Genomic DNA, 22,383 nt, shown 5'->3' with positions numbered 1-22,383 from the left:
GTGGCCTAGGGGTTAAGTCTCAGCACCACTACCACAAAGACCCAGAAGACCCACCATGATGGACTGAGTTCAATCCACATGGTGCAATTGACCACTCCTGTTTCGCCCGCTGCTCCCCTTAGCAGTGTATTTCAGTATTTCTGCCTTTTCTGCTCCTGATTTTGTCTCTGGTGTATCCTCTCATCCCCCACCCCAGACACCTTTGGCCTATACCCCAGTTCTTCTATGCATAAATAATAAATAAGTCTTTATTAAAAAAAAAAACAAACAAAAACATACAGCTGGCCAGATGTAACACTAGGCTGACCCTCAATCAGAAAACCCTGGACAGTTGCATGAGTTTAAAGGCTCTCTGGAGTCAAACTAGTTTACTTCTATTCATCTCTTCCAAATTCCAGCTCTTTTCAAAAGCAGTTATATGGGTAGTCTGGCTTTGCTTATACCTTCTGACCCACACATCCCACCATACCTAACACTTAGACAGATTCATTCATTCATTTAATAAAAATACCTATGGTGCAGTCACTGTGCAAACTACTGGAATTCTACATAAAAAGATAGGCACGGAGTAAATACATGCCTCACTCTAGAATATAAGAGAACAAGGAATTTATCAATAAAACTTCTTTTGCACACATGTCTTACGCATTCTCATATGCATTTTATAAACATTAATTCTATTCTCATAACTTTCCTATGAGATAGATACTATTTATTATCATTCCTATTTTCACATATGGGAAAAATGAAACACTTAAATAGCTTGTGCATGTTCACAGAGTGATAGAATAGCTGAGCCAGGATTTGGACCCAGCTGGTCTCAACCACTAGGCTCTGCTGCTTCTCTTACAGAGCCCTTTCCAAGCATAGGGAAAAATAAATATATGAAGTATACCATGATTAGCTTAAATGTATTTGTCTTCTACATCCAATAGCAAAATCCAACCAGATCAAGGAATATTAAATTCCACCAGAAATCCAAGTGGAGCTAAGTAATATTTTGATATATAATTTATGTATTTTCCTTCACCTAGTTTTCCCCTTACCCCTTTCTATATTCAAACCGATACTCTATGCCCCAGTTGACCTCAGTGTAGAAATAGATCAAGCTCTATCCTTTCTGGGTTTTCTTTTAAAAATTAAACTAAGCCCACAGAAGTTACATTGCTTATAGAGGGTGCAAAATGAGAACATATTGGTAGGAATAACCACAGTTTGAACAAAGTAGAAAAGAGAAGAACTTTTCCCAGGGAGGGAGGCTTTGGGCCAGGAGTCAGCTTCAGCCTTCAGGAAATACCCATGGAGGCATAAGAGCCCAGTGTAAGTACTGGCTATAACTGGTGAGGAAGGATTACACGGAAGCACCACAGGCTGCCAGACAAGACAGAATAAAGCATGTGGAAAGAGACAAGGGTATGGATTCTGTAGGACACAATCAGGAAACCTTTTTCTGTCTTCATCCGTATTCTGGTGGCTAGATCTACCCCATCATCTTCCACATCTGAGAGATCCCATATTTTTGGTGATTTTAACTTTTGGCTACCATCTGATTTTAGGTAAGCATAAGTCTAACTTTAATTAAAGTTTCTCCTCTTTTTCGACTGAAGTCTGACTGCTGGCCTTATTTGGCTACCAGGAGTAGGAATGCAGGTTATTTCTCCTACTGTCTTCTTCTAAAGTTCAACTGCTAACATCACCAAGTGCCAACACCCTGAGGTGGAGGAGGAGGACTGGGGGGAAAGAATAAAGGCCTTTTTATTTAGCTTTTGCTGTTTGTAATTCTACCAAAGATAGACCCTCTCTTGGGTTGTTTTTGCAAAAACCTCTTACCATCCACCCCCTCCCCATGTTCCCACACCCGAGTGGTATATGCCCACAGTCTCTGCCAGGCTTCTTTCACTTCATCAGGCAACTTCTGAAGCTGCCTCAAACCTGCAGTCCTCAAAACTCTGGAGTCCTCTTGGTGATGTACAAAACACTAATATTATGACACATTTGGGGACTGGGGCGAAGGCGGATTCCAAGAGAGGCAGACAGTACATTTTCCTCCAAGTAGGTATGATAGGAATCCCAGAGTCAGAAATTAAGTTGCAATCTAGAAAATAAATGAAAATTTCTACATTTGTGATTTGAAAGCCACATCTGCTAAAACAGTAAATACTCCATATAAATGTTGCCCTGGGAATTGCGTAATACATAGCCCTAATCATATATTACTGTACGCCAAGAAGTTTTTATTTATTGCAATAAATTTCCCTGGGCTTCCTCAGAATAGTTGTGGAGGACCATAAGTCAATCGCCATTATCCTATAGGAGGCTGAAGGAGTATATACTGTCTAACCAATTTGTAACCATGGAAATTTTGATGTCCACTGAGGAGTACCTTCTGATTTCTCATTCATTAGTTTAAAAACAGTTATATTTTTTAGAAGAGAAATATGGAGAAGTAAATTTCTTCTCCTTCTCTCCTCCCACTTGCTCTCCCTTTTGCTTCTCTTGTCAATTGAACAGATGTGGCTCAAAATCCTGTAGTCACTGCTAGTCACTAATTGCAAAAAGTTGATTTCTGTTCCCCATCTACTTCCTAGATTTTATCTTATCCCTTGCTATGCCAGCAGGGGACCATCATATTTTGATAATTTTCTACTCCATTGATCTTCTCTGTTAATATTTAAGATAGTTAGCAAGGGAAAAGAATAAGTTACCTGAGTATTTACTCCATATTAATAATAGTTCTAAAGGAACAAAATTTCATACTTAAAAGTATATGATGCTACTATGTCACTGGATTTCATTTTATCTCTAAAGAGCTATTAACTGCTACTGGGTCAACTTTGACATGCTTAATTAATGGGGAAAAGAGAACAAAGAAAATAAGCCCACCTAATGGGTCCATGAATTTAAAAAAGGTGTCATGGTTGGCGGGTGGGGGGGGGTCTTTTAAAAAATCACACATTTATGTATTCTGCCTCTTGCTCTGACTTTCTTGTCAAATCTTTTTGATATTTCAATTACCCATCTCTGAATTCTTAGAAAGGTAACAAAATCTAAACCTAGAATATGTGTTAAACTTCTCAAAAAAGCCTTAAAAATTAAAGGAGGTGGAACAGAAACAGAAATGGCTGTTCTCAGCTCATAGCACAGAATACGTTTTTGGGAAGATGGCATGATTTCATAATAATTCAGGTCATCAGTTCAGACTGTTCAAATAAGGTCCATCCCTCAATTAGTTATGAGTTCTTTTACAATTGTTCTCAAAGTTCCCTAAACACCCATAAATGTCTATTCAGTGAAATTGGCAGCCCAAAGCTCTTATTCATTAAGTATATTCAAAAACACATTTTATAAACTAATTATGTATTTCAAACCAGCTAATTTTTCCTGATAAAATAGATGTTAGACTTGTAAATTTTATGCCATCATCTTTTCCATTGATTACTGACAGAAAGATTAGGGTTCCAAATAGTGTGGAATACAATTAAATAAAACAGTTTTAAATGGATGGAGGAGGGCATTTTATCCTAATGTGAATCATTTTATTTTAGTGAAACCTATTACACACATATATTTATTAGCCATTCACATACCCTCTAGACACTTATGTGTTATGCAAAACATAGTGATGGGCTGAGAAATATCCCAAGCTATTGTACTCAGTGGTAATTAACATCTCAAATCCTGGAAACAGTGCACTGGGTGGACAGTAAATGAGGTTAGAGATGATAGCTGGCAACATTATCTGCTGGGCAGCACATTTGAGTGGGAGTAGTTGTTCTAAATTCCATTCATGTCAAACCTCTCCTCAAAGCAGGTTACACCTCTTGACATTTTGATTTCTCCAGCATTAACAATTGTCAGAAATGCTTGGCAAGAGAGGACATTGGTGAAAATTCTCAAGGTCTTGTCTTGCTAGAGTTTTCTATTTCCTATCAACTAATAATTCATATATTAACTAAGTCATTCTTAAACCCATTTGGGTGTTCTCTAGTAGTGAAATCTTTAAAATACCCAAGGATGCTAGTTATCTCCCTAAGGTAATGGAAGTAGGATAGCATATAATACTCCTACATAGTGTATTTATATGATTGTATTTGGATTTATATAGTTTATGTCATGGTCTGCTTACTTTTTGTGAATGTCTATACTTGCATATATTGAAATTTAATAGTTTAAACCTTAAACCAGGAATTTTGACCTAAATTTGAGGAAAAAGGCAAAATAAAAACTTCTTAGCTGAACATAAGTGAAATGGAATGTTCTCAATTCTGGATGCATACTAGAATTACCCAAGAGATTGTTTTTAGAACACTGCATCCTTGGCTCCATGCAAAACCAATTAAATCAGAGTTGCTGAGGAGGCTTGGACACCAGCATTTTTTCCAGACGTTTCTGATATGTAACTAAAGTTGAGATCCACTAGAAAAGATAAGCCATCAATGAGTGAAAAAGGATATATCTTATGGCTGTGGACAATTCTGGGAAACAGGCAAAAATTGTGCTTAGAGAATAATGGAATTGCCTCAGGAGCAGTTTTGCATACAGGGAAAAGCAGAGAACCAATGAAAACTTGACAGAACAAAGCAGGAAGGTGTGTAGGATCACCATACAAGGTAGAACTTGGTCTAGGAGGGCACTGAATCCAAATGACAGTACCATCATGTCCAAAGGATCTCTTAATCTAAGACACATCTGAATCTGTAACTTTGAAATCTCTAATCTGCAGAATATAGTAACTCCTCATTTTGTCTTAATTATAGATGGGTTCTTGGAAGCTACAACTTAATAAAATTATGTATCCTAAAACCAATTTTACCATAAACTAATTAATATATAAGTACCACATACTAACCAGTTGCAGCACTGGCGCTCATTAGAGTACTTAATATAAACAAGAATTAAGTTCCTAGGGCATATTTCTATTCATCAGAATATCACCAAAATTCTAAATAAAGATGTAAAACACTTCTAATGTGAGACAATATTTTATATTCATTCATTCATTCATTCATTCATTCATTCATTTTTCAACCTGCTTATTCCAGCTCAGGGTCAAGGTAGCAGGAGCCTAACCTGGCAGCTCATGGTACAAGGCTAGACCCAATTCTGTAAAGGATCCCTTCCATCTCAGGGCACATCACAGACACACACACACACACACACACACACACACACTGGAACAATGCAGTCATGCCAACCAACCTAATATGTACATATTTGGGATGAAACCAAAATACCTGGAAAAAACCCATGCACAAATAGGGAGTATGTGAAAAATCCACAAAGACAGTGGCCACAGTCAGAAATTGATTTTCTCATCAATGCAATAACAAATGACATTATTTGAGGACTTGCTATGGTCAACAAATCCTACATTAAAAGACTTTTGAGCATCATAAAAATTGTTATTCATGTCTTACTCCTGAGGAGAAGTATGAGAGACACCATTACATCAAATGAGCCACTATTTATTAAGTACTTTATCTGTGTGAGATAATAGGAAAGATATGAATATAATAGAAGACATTTTCCCTGTCTCTAATGAGCATATTTCCAATGAGTTGGAAAGAATCGTAATAACAATGCTCATGTTACATATCATTGCAAATTTACATTTTCAAAGTCTCAAATCATCCTTCTTCACACTCTTTTTATTCAACAGAACTTATGAACCATTTAAAAATAGTCTATAACTAGTTGTCATGTTGTGGGTAAGACTGTAAATGCTATGGTTTTAGAGGAAGATGAGATCACTATGGATAGGGCTGATCTAGGAGAATGCTATATAGGAGGTTTAGACCTGAGCTGGGTTTGATGACTGAATTGGCTATAGCTAAGAGAAAGGAGGGTTTTCTGAGTCTGGGTGATGTCTTTCCCTGGTGTCACTGTTTTCTGTTGGGAAGACAGAGACAGGTCTGATTTGCTGATATCCTAGAGACCTCAGTTTTTTTTAAAAAAGGTAATTTATTTTATTTGTTATTAATGGAAATAATATTGGGAGGCCTCACTGTTTTTATAGTATACACCAGCATCCCCAGAATTGTTGACAAGTCATATAATCCAACTTCTGGCAAAGACTGGATAATCAAACCTCCTAAGCCACTACACTGTTTACAGCATTCTTTGCAAATTACACAGGCCCATCATCATAACAATCAAGGACAGAGTTAACTGAAATTTTGTCTAGAGGAGCAATATCAAATCTAAAAACATAGTTGGATATAGAATAAATGACTTATTGATATAATATTATATGACAAAATATTTTATGTTTCCAGACTTACAGGCCACCCTTTGGACACTCAACTTCATCAAGGTTCATGTTCTGGAAGAGGCTAGTTACCATCAACAAATATCATCAAGAATGGAATGAATGAGAATAATCTGAGAATGGTGAGTAAAAGGGAGAGAAGAGGCCCCCAGGGAAGGCAGGGTGCTAAGAGGAAGGAGACACTCAAAGGCAGCGGAGAGATAGCTAACAAATGCTGTCCACTCAATAGTTGCCCCTTAGGTATGATCCTGGAGTTTCTCCAGAACTGTAGCTTGCAAAGACTATCAACTGGCAGGGCCTGGGTCATTACCCACCAAATTGGAGTCACTGAGATGGAACCCAGGTATGCACTTTTAATAGTGCCACAAATGGTACTGATGTACAAGCACATGTGCTTTAGAACAGTAATCTCAGGAAAAGTCTGGAATGGATCATTGGAGGCATACTCGCCTGAACTTTGATCTTAGACACAACAGACACCACAGGTACTAGACATCCCAAGGTTCTAGACAGTGGTTATCAAACTGATGTGTGTCACAATAGCTATTAAGTGAAGCTGTCTGGGCAGCAGAAATTTATGATTCAATGTGTTTTAGGTTCAGGCCAGGCTATCTCTTTCACAAGCTCCCCAGGTTATCCTGATGCAGGTGGTTTTGAGTGCTATAACTTGAAAAACATTGTGCTGCGTGTTGCCATAGCGTGGATCATAAACCATCCTGTGCGTTCTTGAGTGCCACCAACTGGTTGAAAAACCAAATAACCCAGAACACTGATTCTTCCAAGGAAGAAGTAGGACAACACACTCAGCACCCTGTTCTCCACATGTGGGTAGCATAGAATGACTGTTTTTACACACTGCTTTAGACCGTGGTCTCCTCAGTAGGAAGTACATTTCCTCTAGATTGAAGTTGGAAAGAAGAGTTGTCAGTTGGGTAAAGGAAATGGATTATTTCCTCTGGGGTGATATTTCCATTTACGGTAAATTAACTTTCTTTTAAGAGAGGTGTTTTTTTTTTTTTTTTTAATATCAAGATAAGCTTCTTTGAAGGCAATTATTTGGTCTTGATTGAATACTACTTTTAATAGCAATAATAAAATGTCTTGAAATGTATCCCTAAAGAAAGAAGAACAGCCACCTAAACATATCTTGCAATATTCATGGTAGGAAACAAATGGCCTTTCTTATGCCTCTTAATAATATATATTTATATACAGCGTACACCACAGTAGGATCACAGTAGGATCAAAATCTGTAGCAAAGAAAGATTAAAGCCCAGTAGATGGCACTGTTTGCTACTTTTTACACGTTAATTCAGTGAGGAAACATTCTCTCACTCCCAAACCTATTTGCTTTTGCAATAATCTAAATCCAACCCCCATTTTTAAAAAGCATTACTTATGAGGAGTCCAATCATTATGTCCCTTTCTAGACCCATATTGAATAACTTTGTCACAATTTATTCAATAGAAAAGTACTTAAAGATGATTAATCTTGTCTAAGAGCAGAAAGCTTTTAACTTGTTCTTTTTCTTTCAATGCTGCTAAGACAGCTGTATTTCTCCTCCCCCATCATCCCCCATGCACACTACAGATGCTCTCTCTTCAAAGAGTTGGAGGTTCAAAAATCAATTTCAGACCAGGACTGCTCTTGTAATTAAATGAATTATGTTTGTATTGGGATTGTATCTAGCTATTCGCTAACATCATTTTTTTGCAAGTATTATAATACATTTGTGAACAAACATTGTGCTTTTTTGGCATAGAACTTATATATAATAAGTATAGGGAGATCACTGAAATCAGAAAGGGCACTGGTGTGACCTTTAGTGGTACAGTCTCAGTTCTAATCATGTGACCCTGGGTACAATCATTGATTAATTTTTATCATGTATATAATCATAATCATAATACCTAATCTTTATAGTTATTATGAAAATGAAATGAGTATAAGCAGCCTGTGCAATGCATGATCCATAGCAGGTACACAAGTGGTAGGATCTGTTGTTTATGTCCTGGCATCAAACTTAATCTCCTGAAGTCAGGCATGCCTTACACAAAACTTCCTTCAAGAGCTTCAGAAAAATAAATTCCGTAATCTCTATTAGCAATACATTTCGTCCAAACATACCCCCAACCTGAGCGATGCTAACTTACTGTGTTGTCTCATTGTGAGCATCAAACCTGTATTTTTAAGCTTCCTGGGCTTTGGAGGCACATGGAGGTGATTCAGCAAGCATCATTTACTGCTGAAGGTTAAAGCAGTTGTATCCTGTAATCTCCTACTCAGCTGCCAATACTAATTTAATACAGAGAGGTGAACACATGGCTGAAATGTTTAGTGCAGTATCTATTTATCTTATCTTGGTTTTATATTATGAAAATTATATATTGTCTACAAAAGCTAGTATTTCTAGTTAGTGATAGTTTCCCAACATCAGGGTGCTAAATACATCAAACTGCTAAGGTATTCTATGAATTAAAATTTGATATCTCTTGGCATTCAATTTTATGAAAATTCAGAAGCCAAGCAGAAAAAGATTAACAAAATGAACTGGAATATTCAGAAGGGAAAACATACCAACTAGTCAATAGAAAAGGGAGGGGGGAAACTGCCCTAACAACAACTTGAATTTTCTATATTTATCCATGTGTATTTGCTTCACTTAGTTGTCAATTTTAATTGGTCTGCAACATGCTGTGGTTCTAATGTATTCAGAATTTCAATTGTTATTTCTGCCATCTATTTTAGTATCTTTGAATGCCGCCTATTCCTAGTGAATAATGAGGGTTTCTCTCATTATAGAAATAAATAGCTTATTAAATTTACTGTTAGTCTCAATACCTGATGACACTACTGTATATAGGTGCAGAAAATGGGAAACTGTCCTCTTCACAAATCACATTTACTTTACTCAGAGCAAGAATGATTCATCAAGGTTGGTCCAGTGCTAATTAAGATTTTGTAAAGGTTAAAGCCAAGGCAGGTATATATCAAAATGTCAAGAGACCACTATTGATAAGCGTATATTTCCAATGTAATTGTTTTTTCTTAGATGCCAATACTATTTTTAAAAAGGAAAGACTCTTACTCTGCTTACGCATGTATATGTATCTATATAAACATTGCTGGTTTTAAAATTTAAGAGGCCCCATGATAAACTGAAAAGGGCACAGCTTTGGAGAAAAGCTAAATTCCTAGATAGATACTAGCACTTATTAGTTTTCTTACCTTGGGAACTTATTTAACCTTTCTGAAGCAGGACTTTGTCATCTATAAAAAATGAGGATAATAATACATGCCCTCCAGGAAGTGATTGATGTATTTTATACACAGTGCCTGTGTATTTTATCACAATGTAGGAGTTGCTCAATATGCTATTAAAAATTAATGCAGAACTTAGGTGAGCTCTGAAGCAACTTCACATACAAAATTTGGATTTGCAACAATAAAAAATTGGCTGACAAAATTTTTAAACCTCATCATAAGAGAAATAAAAGCAGAAACACTAACGGTATCTATTAATACATTTAAATTTTAACAAAACAACACTGTATGAAACATTATTAAGTAAAGTGAAATTTGCTGCAGAAAAAATAGAACCCCCAAGAGCAAGGCATTGCATTGATTCTAAGACATTCATTTGTTTACGCCTATTGGTGAAAATGAACCCCTTTCCTGGACTAATACCTAACAAGTACTTTTCTATGTTTTACTTTAATTAGAACAGGTTGGTGTTTATATATTTAGGCTTGCTAGTATAGTTAATGTCCGTATGTATGTGTATATATATTCTTTTTCCCTTTTCAGGGATATTAGTTACCATGTACTCAATCAGTATATAAAAAGTAAAGATTAAGCCAAATATACATAAAGATGCTTGAAGAATATAAGATGTACTTCACTCTGTTGTTTATTTCTGCCTCTCAGATCCCCCACTTGATATGAAAAGTTGGAAGGAGTATTTAAAAATCTTAGTTTTCACAAAGAAATAATAAAATCAAACTATTATGCATTGATACTGAATGCATTAATGGATTCAGGGTTTTATATTCTAAAATTACTCAAAATGTCATTGGAATATATTATCATAAGGTCTTTGTTTTTAATAGGATTTTCTTCCAAGAGAAAAAAATTAATTGATGTTTTGTTTGTCAGTTCTTCTGGAAGAGGAAAAACTGAACTAAGGACATGAGGTTAGGTCTAATTCAACATATGTGTGTTTAATAGAGGATGTGTGGGTGAAAAAAGGTTTTGTAGTATCTTGAATTGATTGTGATTCTGAAAAATACACTTAAAAATTCAATTTCTGACTTCCTCCATGAACCATTTTGAAAAGATATTTAACGAAAGATATTTTAATCTAGTGGCATTTTGTCTACTAAAATGCTACTACAAGATTAAATAGTAGACAATTAAAATACATCTGCAAAATGATAGCATCTTGCAAAAAGGATGTTGATTTGTTCCCTAAACTAGTGCAAATTTCAAACGTAGGCATCGTCATTTGATTCTGCCACCATCAAATGTTGTAGTACTCTCCCAGCAACTAACATGTGAGCAACAACTTCAGCTGAAGTCTGGTGTAGCTAATAAGATTCTGTTTCCTGCCATGTCTAAGGAAAGTGGTCACTGAGAAATGCACAGCCATTCTCACAACCTCTCTTCAGTACTCTACTATTCCCCCACTCTTACTCAACAATCCAGCTTGTGTTCTGAACACTCTTCAAAACTCCATGTGATAAACATATGTCTCAGAACACTTGCCACTTACAGGAATAGAGGACATTTATAGCAGACACTTGATTATAACCATGTGTGTCCTGGTTTTAGTGTCTGGCTTCTAGGGTTTCTGAACAACCTAGAAGACTGTAACAGTAAACACATTACACATTTTTCTTAGCAAAATGAAAGGTTAAGCTTGATTTTTTGTTTATGGAGGTGTCTTATTTTAATAAAAAATTCACATACCGATATTAAAATCACAAGATACCCATTCTCAGGATGCAAAATGTATACTCAAAACCAGACTCAGATAACCAAATGGAAAACAAATAGACAATATGCACACATGTGAACAGTCATTTTTTTAAAAGATTTATTTATTTATGCATGCAAGAGCTGGGGTGCAGGATAGAGGTGTGGGAGATAAGAGAATACATCAGAGACAGAGTGGAGAGCAGAACAGCAGATCCACTGAAATATACTGCTGAGGGGAGCAGCTGGTGAGACAGGAGAGGTCTACTGCGCTATGTGGGTCTCCTCTCTGGCCTGGGATCCAACTCACGCTGCAATGGCTGTGGATAGCTTCATAGTGCTGCAACTTAATCCCTTGCACCACCAGGGAGGCCTGCAGTCAGTCATTTTAAAAGAATGACATCATATGTTAAAGACAAAGCAGTATGGGAAAGTGCATGGGAAGAGAGAATTAAGCATGCACAAGATTACCTTATATGACTAAATTTATTGAGACGGTAAAAAACCATTTTAAAAATCATCAATAATCCTAATAGGCAAGTGATAATTTCTTTAACAATTTGGTATATTTTCTTTCTGGAATTTTTTCTATGTGTCTGTCTACCTACACACACAACACTAAAATAGATTTAATACAAATATTTATGTATACATATATATGTGCATATAATTTTACTCATAAATTGCTACATTTCTGTTACCCAGATCACTGACATAATGGTTCATATCCCTCCTCTGCGTATTTTTTACATAAGCTTGAATTTTTTAAGACTCTTGTATCTGTTGTATTTTGCAGGTCATTGTTGAGTATATTAGAGAAGTGGCTATTGAAAATTGACCTCACATGTTTCACTAAATGAAACAGAAAATTAGTAACATATAATGGTTTTCATAGGCTGAACAGCTGCCTAGATGGTAAGGTGGTTGTGAATTCAATAATTAGTTCTTGAGTCCTGCTGACAGAAATTTATACTATTTATCAAGCAACTATTTACTAAGCACTTGCTATGGGCCAGTGTCAGAGTTAAGTGCTGAGATACAAGCAAAGAATACAGATGTACTTCTTGACATGTTTACAAATCTGTTAGGATTATTGCTATGAAGTTCCTGCAGCATCAGTGAGAACATGGGGCACAGATCCTGCAGGTCTGGATGCTTTCTAGATTTGTGCTGACTTGCCCAGGGACTTTGGACAAGCATTTAACCTCCTAGTCTCACTTTCTGTCTTCATCCAAGGCGGATAACACGAAAACCGCCCTCCCTAGCTCCTCGCTGTGCCGGTGTGATGGACAAATAAGATAATCGATATGAGAATGCTTTGAAAATTGTAAAGTACCCATTTTATTTTCACTTTGCTATAGACAGAAATAATAATTTCCACCTATTCACCTCACAAGGATGCTGTTACTTCTTGGCATTTATTGAACAACAATGCTCTGTCCCAGATTTACAAATAGAATTAGACAGAGTTCCTGCCCTGTGATTTTAAACTAGGCAGACATGCATGATAAAAAGATGAGAAAACATTCCAGGTAGGCAATATTGTGTGATGATCATTAATGTGTTTATAAAAAGCCTATGCATTCCGCAGATAGAAAGTGCTGTGGGCATTATTCATAGTGCTTAAGTTTGCTTATTGTGGAAAAAAAAATCTATAAAGTGATTCAAGAAGAAAGATATAGGAGGGTTGAAATGATATGGAATTGTGCAAAAAAGAAAAGGGGGGGATAATTCACACGTGGGTAGTTAAGGCCAAGAATATGTATTGAACACCTTATTATATGCTTTATACTGCTGAAACCTGGATGTGGAAAATAGTGATGTTGGCATTAGATGGACGGCAACTCAATTTGCAAGTAGATTCTTTATTTTTCTCTGGAAATTATGCCAAATAGTTCTATTCATGGTTGATTGGGATGGTATGTTTATCTTTAAAAACATTACTATTTTTGATAAGTAACTATTGTAGTAATAGCCCCCAAATATTTCAGCATTTATACAATACCTTAGATGTTAACAAAAATTTTTATGTGAGCAATATAATCTAGTCTTTGTAATAACTTTGGAGATGGGCAGCATCATTATCTCTAAGTAAGAAACGAAAAACCTGGGACAAAAGTAGGTAAAATAATTTACTTGAAGTAAGATGAAGTAAAATTTACTTGAAGTAAGACCCATGGCTTGAACCCAAGTTTTCTGACTGTGTTTTCCTTCTTCATTTCATACATATAATTCGATAGTCTAAAATAAAGCACTATCATAATGTGCTGGAAAAAATTAACAAGCAAATTCAATGCATAGGGTGAATTTGGAAGTATTGCCCTTTATACCTTCATCATCCTAGTTGTAGATTTTACAAGCCAATTCCATTAGTTTCCAGAATGAGGCAGTCATTACGAGGGTTTTGTGAAATGTTCTTTCTAGATAAACACTGACTTAATAAATATCACTGTGAACATTTAATAGTGCAGTGTTTCTGTGTATGTGTAATGTAATTGTTCTTTCACAACATAATTAATGCTCAAAAAAAGAGATCAATGTGAGAATCAGTAAAAGTTGAAAGCATTTATTTTCATCTAACTATCGGTAATCATGTGTAACATGAATTCTAAAGAGAGAGTGAAATGACTTTAGAGAAATATAAGTCAAACACAGTCATAATTGACAATTCCATTTTAAAAATTTAATTCTAGTTAGTTAATTGTATTAATCATAAGGCTGTATGCACAAAACATAGAGACAGTCAATAACTTTGCATGGTTATTACCAAAACTTTAATAATTCCCTGGAAATGCTAATAGTCTCCTTATCCAAGATTTATTACATGGCATCCTTTGTGAGAGTTAGGGTAAAAAACAACTACTATAGTGGCTCAGTTCAGGCTGCTATACCAGAATACCATGGACTGGGTGGTTTAGATAACAAATATTTATTTCTCATAGTTCTGAAGTCCAAGATACCAGTGCTAATAGATCTGGGATCAGAGGAAGCCGTCTCCTAGGCTGAAGATGGTCATCTTCTCATTGTACTCTCAACCAGTGGAGAGTAAGCCCTCATGTCTCTTTTTCTAAGGATACTATTCCACTCATGAGAGCTCCACCCTTATGACCCAATTACTTCCCAAAGTCAAACCACCTCCTAATACCAATATCATCACATTGGGTATTATGATTTCAATATATGAATTTAGGGGTGTTGCAAACATTCAGTCCATAGCCAGTAACCTAGTATTCTCTCTCCTCACATAACAAAATTGTCTCACTAAAACAGCTGCTAATGACTAGTTTCCATTTATTTTCATTTTTCTACTATAATTGTCATGGAGTAACACTGTCAAAATGTATCAAAATAACATCCTAGTCTGGGTTTCCAATCCTATATTATCTGAGAATAATCCGATCAAGGAGTACTTGATCCATGTCTGGCTTTAGGACATGTTACATATAAATACTTTTATTTAGACCTATCTTCAGAGAGGACAAACCCATCATGTCTTTTATTACTTCAATTTGATATAATTACTTTTTGTCAGGAAACTCTTCCTTATATTTTGAATAAGTCCTTTATGTATCACAGATTAAGAAATATAAATGCACAGACCGAATATCTGCATTTGAAAACTTGCTTCTTGGCATATCTTAAATGTGAAAAAGAACTTGAGTTCATTTATTTTCAAAAAACTTAAGATTTTTATGACATGAATCTCAATGGATGAGTGCTATGTCATGCTCTGTCATACAGGATACAAACCCTGAGATTTTCACGATCTGGGGCTTGGTTCATAGTTCTGCAGTTTCAGAAAACCGAGGAGTGACCTGCCTCTGAAAAATTGATTCGTGCTAACTAAAGGCACAGGAAACTGATATTTATAAGAGTGCATATGTAATGTGTTATGAAAGGTGGGAATGAGCGCAGCAAGGCAGAAGGGCAGATGTGTGCCTTTTCTGCTGGGCTGTTCTTTTTCAGGTATCAATGTGTCAGAAAGAAATTCCAAATATTTTATATATTCAAAATACAGGTTAGACATGGGAAAGTAAGTTAAAAAAGACTATCTGGGCCTCCCCTGGTGGCGCCCGCAGCCTCTGCAGCACTGGTTCAATCCCTGGCTGCCAGTGAGGGTCCCACATGGCGCACAGACCTCTCCTGCCATGCCGTGCCTGCTGTTCCCCTCAGCAGTGTATTTTGTGGGTCTGCCTGTTCTGTTCCCCGCTCTGGCTCTGGTGAATTCTCTCACCCTCCCGCGCTTCTGACTGTACCCAGTGCCTGTATTAACAAATAAATAAATAAATAAACAAACAAATAAATAAATAAATATAAATCTTTAAAAAAAAAAGACTATCTGTGGGGAAAAATAGATATTCCCAAGTGCATGCAATAGAATTCTCTTGCAAGCAGAGAAGAATTTACAATCAGTAACGATAGTAATAAGAACAGATAGCTGACATCTTGAGGAAATATGAAGAAAACAGACATAAAATCTCAAAGGTCCATTTGGTGGAGAAGGTGGGTTTATTCTTCAGGATTCTCCAGAAAAGCAGAACATATATATACACGCATTTTTTTTTGTGTGTGTGTATAAGGAAATTTATTGGTCACAATTTAATATTGAGAAAGAAAAGTATAAAAGTAAAGAAAAAAAGGAAAAAATAATACAATTTTGAAAAAATGAACAGATTTCAAGCATTTTTTTAAAGTGAAAAAAAAGAAAAAAAGAAAAGTGATTAAGATCTCACGTTTTAGAATTAGATTATATTGGTTAAAATTCTCACTCTGACACTTACAGTCTATTTAACATTTGAAGTTAACCTCTTTGTTCATTATTGTCCTATTTTTTTTTAAATAATAAATTTTATTTTTATATTTCCCATACAATTGCAACCCCCCATTCTGACCCCAATCCCTCCCCTCCCGCCCCCCACCCCCAAAAAGTGTCTCTGGTTCATAGTTTTTTGTTGATTTTGATTTTCACTTTCTTATAGTTATTCATTTTCCTGTTCCCTTATTTAAGTTTTCTAGATTCCTGCTATGAGTGAGACCATCCGGTATTTTTCTTTTTCTTTCTGGCTTATTTCGCTGAGCATGATCCCTTCTTTTAAGGTTCTCATTGGAGTCCAATTGGCCTGAGAACCAGAAGAACTATTGGTGTCAAGCAGTGAATGTGAATTCCCCCTTTACTTTGCCTTTTTGTTCTAGTCAAACTCTCAGCAGATTGCATGAGACAGACCCACCCACACTGGTGAGGGCAATCTGCTTTGCTTGGTCTACAAATTCAAATGCTCATCTCATCTGAAAACTCCCTCACAGACACACTCAGAAATAATGTTTAGCCATGTGTCTGGGTATCCTGACATAAAATTAACCAGGACAGAAGATAAACTCCACAAACCCTCTGTATCGCCTAGGAACACGTCATCATGAGGGAATTAGGAAATGTTTAGATGATCTCATTTAATTGTCACAGATAGCCCTAAGAGGTAGGTATCAAGTTATACCTATTTTCGGATGAGGAAACTGAGTCTTAGAGAGATTAAGACACTTACCCAAATTCCCTCTGACAGACCCATAATGCAAATCTAGCTTAATCTGAGTTTATATCCTATAATATTTTTACTTTTCTATGCTTTATGACTATTAAGTAGTAGTATTTACTCTTGTGATTCTGATTTGTGAGCCTCAGTTTAAAGGATCTGCAGCACACTTAATTTTAATAGAAGTGCCGAAAGTTCATTAAATTAAAATTTTTGGGTATTTATTTTCATTTTTTCTTAGTTATTCTGGTCAAATATGTTTTTACTCTATTAACTACTGATTTTTGAAAATGGAGTAAAAAGAAAAGGAAATCGAGACTACCCCTTGGAGCTTCGATTTAGCCAGTTACCACATATGAGGGGTATTGTATGGGTGTTCACCTCTCATGGATTTGTTCTGGCTTCATCTTATCTTCCAGTTTCAGATTTTCTGTTTCTGCTTTACTTGCCTTTCAGATTCAATATATCTCTCAGATTCAACTTGATATCTTTCAATAAAGACCTTGGTATCTCTTCCTGCCCAAGGTCACTTCTCAGCCCAAGGTGGACCTACACAAATAAACTTGCAGCAGTTTACTCTGGAATCAAGGCAAGTGACCCTATCTTGCACTCTTGTGCAAAGAGAACATCTTCCTAGTTGCTGAAATGTTCTGATATGCTAAATATGATGATGCTCTCCTTTGATTAATGCAAAGACAGGTTATCAATTCTCCAAAACTTTTTAATACACATTGTTATACTATCTGTATAATTTTCTCATATGTTGCGTTTTATTACGCCATTATTTTCTTCTATGAGCTGCACATATAGGATAGCACTTTATTTAAAAATCTCATAATTTACAATGTAGGGTGTATATTTTACGGAGAACTGCTATAGAGAATTCCTCTTACTCCGGTTTTCTTCTTTTTTCCCTTTCCTCCTACCATCAATTCTTAAGCTTTCATTTTAGGAAATGGCACCAGTGATCCTACTCTCTTAGATTTGCAGAGTGGGATACACTGGAATGGGGTTATTTTATTTTGGGAAGCTGTAGTTTTTTTTTTTTTTTTTTTTTTGTGGGACCCTCGCTGGCGGCCAGGGAACGAACAGAACCAGCGCTGCAGAGGCTGCGGGCAGCCTCGCAGCCCAGCGCTCAACCGCTGTGCCACCAGGGGAGGCCCAATTTTGGGAAGCCGTAGTTCTTTGTGTAATTTTGCAAATTGGCAAAATTATAAACATTGTCATATGTTTGATTAATAATAATGGCTTCCTAGGTAAAAGAGGACAAGTTCAATTGCAAAAGTAGGAAATTCTATTGGAATTGCAGCCAGCATTGGTATTGTGAAACTCTCTTTGTAACTTACAAGCAAAATAAAAAGTAACTTTCCCAAATTTCGCCTGCAGCAGTTGACATAAAACATGAACACAAATAATTCACCTCTAGGCCAACCTCCTGCAGAACCAGTAGATGGTCACTCCCATGAACACTCTGGTTACTTATTGAAATTAAGACTCTTTTCTGCTCCATCAAGGAATGCAGTACCAGATCCAAGGTCAGAGCTGGGCTTCATCTTGGGGGTGGAGAGAATGGCCAGGGGCCAAGGAGCAGGGCTTGTGACTCCAGAACATGTCAGTTCAAGGTGAGATTAGGTTTTTAGAGAGTTGTTTAAAAGTACTCATTGTTAGAAGTGGTGAGTGAAAAGTGGGGGAATGAAAAGGGAAAGTTTCACGGGTGACTAGTTAAAATTCTGTTTAAAGGACTTACTGAACAAAGAGCCCATCTTGGAAAAAGTATGAAAGAAAAATACTTTTGAAACTTTTTGTGAAAGTGCTTGTTTTTGTTAAACTGTTAGCACGAGAGGGCTTAACTTTGACATGAATGACATTTTAAAAAACTAAACATATGCAAAGAAAATGTCTGGAAGGATATATACCACAATAGTAATGGTGGTTGGTCCCCAAGAGGTGATGCTATAGCATTTTTTCTTCTTCTTTATACATTTATGTATTGCCTGTTTTTCTTTCTCTCACTAGCATGCACTCTTAATAATTTTACAATTAAGGGGCAAAAACAGTGAATTATTTTCATTTTTAAAATAAGAAGGTTTACGATTGGTGTTAATCTATAAAAGAAATGTTCATATAGCTAAATTATCAGCTCAAAGCACCATTGAGGAAGCAGAATCTGTGTGACAGAAAAAAAAAAAAAAACAACAGAGACTAATTAAAAACAAATGAAGACAAAGGCTTGGGTTTTGCAATAGCAACAGAATTTATAGAATTACAGTATCTCTAGAATTAAGGAACCCACAATTTCCTGCATGTGTCTGCTTCTGCCAACTTTTGGTTGTCTGTGGCTTTCTTAAAATATCCTCGTGAGGGACTCCCAGGAATCATCAAACCAGTTCAATGTTTTTAAAGTTATAATCTAACATAGACTTCCAGAATTTCTACAGGAGCTTCCCATTCATATGTGTGTTCCAATTTTCTTGTTATACACTTTGATTTAGATCCAAGACTTCGCAGATTCTTAGTTCCTACAACCTGCAACCTGAGGGACCTTTTCTCAAGTTATTTCATGTGATTTTCTTAACTAACCAATGAGGTGCATGTCGTTATCTACATTTCCCAGGAGGGGCCAACTGAAGTTCAGAAAGTGAGTTGTTCACAGTCTCACAAGTTGTTGGCGAGGCTGGGATTTGCACTCAGATCTTTGAACTTTCTGCCCAGCAGTCTTTTTATAACAAGATTGCCTCAGGAAAAGTTAAAAGATGTAACTAGCAGTTTTGTTTTCCCCATGTGAAGCCTCTAGGGCTTTGGGTGGCACATTATGTAAAGTGTTCAATTTGCAGATGGTGAGGCTTTCAACAGCTCTAATAATGTCAGTGCCAACCTGTAACTGGAAGAGGAGTTCATGGTATCACTGCCTCTAACCATGAAAGCTTCTTATTTCCTTCACTTATTGCTTCTCTATTCTTTAAAATTTTGTCATGAATTGAGTGAGAGAGTTGTTTTTATAAGTTATCTTAATGTAAAATAATTTGGGGTTAATAAGTGAAAAGAAACCGAGAAGGCAAAAACTAAGAACATTTGAAGAGAGTAATAAAAAAAAAAATTACATCAACATTATCCAAGAATATACTGCTGGGTCTTTGTAGATACAGATATTTCAAAACACATGGGTGAATACCAAATCTTTGGTTGGTTGAATATAAACTGTAGCATTCTAATTTATTCTGCTCTGCTGAGGGCCCATTGGGTTTCATTGCCAACATGGTCCATTTTTCCTAATTAATCATTTTCTTCTTATCTTTACTTTAAAATTCAGAATACAGTAATAGACTAGATTTCTACTTTATATATCATATGATAATCTAATATGAATATGAAAATATGCATATATACATTGGTAACTAATAATTATCAACTGAATGGTTTATTTATTTAACAAATGGATTCATTAAGTTATATTGGCAATTCAAATTGAAGTTTGTTGCACCTGGTAAAATGATAAAATTCTGCTTCTGTTCATTATTTGATTCCCAAGATTAATGATTGCAAGATCGTGGGCTCCTTAAAGACTGACTTTTATACTCTATTGCTAACAACCACAGCATGAGAAACAGCTGATTATGGAGTAGGTACTCAATAAATACTTTTTTGGTTTACTGCACATTCTTGGTGTTGACAATGAAATAAATTATTAGATTAATAACACAAGTAGGGATACTAGTAAATCTATCATTTCCTTTTAGCCATAAATGTCAATGTACATAGGACCGATGTTAAAAAGTTTCTTAACCCAAGATTCCCTTAAACCCATGAAATTTCATTCCATAATTTTTTTGTAGGTTCACTTTCCTGAGGAGAGGATTTATAGTTTCCTTTAGTTTCCAGGGACTCCATAACCCCATAAGCTGTTAAAAATCACTGGTATCTATCCATCTGTACCTAAAATGCCAGCACTGACAACTAAGAAAATCTGTCTACATTTGCTTGGAATAAACTCTAATCTTTTTTTTCTCTGATTTTTTTTGTCTTTCCTAAAGATGACTGACCTCCAGCAGAATTAAGTTGCCCTAATAATATACAGAATAAAGCAATATATAAAATGTAAAGACAAACAAGATAACTTAAGACTTCTTGACCTGTTCTAACTCTGTACTGAGTTGGCACTTTGCGTCCAGGTGCAGGCCAAGGTGGTTTTTTATCACTTAAAACCCCAGTGAACTAAATGATCTGGGACCTAATTATGGGGGAAATTACCTGTATCTGTATGCATGGTCACAACCAGTAAAATCAACAGTAGCACTTCAGCTAACGGTCCCTGCCTTTTCACTCTAAAGATTTGGGGCAGTCGGCTCCCAGCATGAGGAGTTGACTTTGGCATTCATGGTACATGTCACAGTCTAAGTTGATCAGACTTCAGTGGTACAAAGCATTTGCTTTTTATTTAGACTGACAATATGGAATAGTTACTTGTGATCAAATCAATTTAAAGTGTCCCTTTACACACCCCAACTTTTACAGTCCTGTGTTTTTAAGGAAGTTAATATTTGACTGGTTAATTGTATTGCAGTAAACTGAAAAAAAAAAGTTATGTTAAGGAGCATTTCCTTCTAGGAAGAATATAGGAATTTTATTATTATGTTATTGACTGAGAGTTCAACTAATAATAACAAATGAAAAATGAATCATTCAGTAGTATATTATTATTTAGTTTTTAAGGACCATGAGAAGCTATGGTTTATAGCATTTTCTTTTTGTCCTTTTTTTTAAATTTATTTTTGGTTTATAGCATTTTAATTGAAGCTATTTCTCCCAACTTTTTCACTGTAAGTGGGTAAGAAATACTATATATATTATGTTGTCATTCTTTCTTCCTATTGTTTATTTTTTAAATGAACACAAATTAAGATTGCTAGAAGCCTATAATCTTATTTTCTAATGTTGGCTTCTTATATATTCATTTATTTTTTGAAGACAAGACTGCCCCCTTTGGTGGGCATCAGAGAAGTTCTGGCTTTGTTACATTCTTCCATACCACCAAGCAAGACAAGCCTTGGGAAGCTGCCCACACTTTAGAGACAACTTTCTAAGGAAAACATAGCTTTACAATTACTTTTAGAAGATTTTTAACTCATCTCATTTTAATGGTTGACCATCAAGAGTCCATTTTGAGTATCAGTGTTTTTCTACCCCTCCTGCAAGTTTTAGAGCTTCCTTTCAAGTAAAAACTTTAAATATCTGAGCTCTCAACACAACAACAATAAAAACATGAATTATGTGTCGCAACAAATGGCTTCTAAGAAGATTGCAAATCAAGTGATAGAAGAGAAATCATTTAAAGGGGTCCCCACTAGAGAACACTCAGCAACACCCAGATAAATGCATTTTAATTTTCACCCAATTTCAGTTATATTTCAAAGCTGTGATGAGTAGAGAACGAAGAGCCTGAGTTCAAAGGAGCTGAAATTTAGCATGGAATGCAAAAATGAGGACTTTTGCATCTAAGAGGATAATTGTAGAAATATTAAGGTTGTAGGATATGGGCCTGGTGCTATAGCAGAATTAGCAGAATTAGCTTCAATGTCCATGAAGTAATGCTCTTTTTACAAGACACAAACCTG

The sequence above is a fragment of the Talpa occidentalis genome, unplaced genomic scaffold (assembly GCF_014898055.3).
Source record: "Talpa occidentalis isolate TD23 unplaced genomic scaffold, MPIMG_talOcc4v2.1 talOcc4.5, whole genome shotgun sequence".
Lineage (NCBI taxonomy): Eukaryota > Metazoa > Chordata > Mammalia > Eulipotyphla > Talpidae > Talpa > Talpa occidentalis.
The sequence above is the reverse complement of the archived record's forward strand: the minus strand, read 5'-3'. Positions refer to the sequence as shown.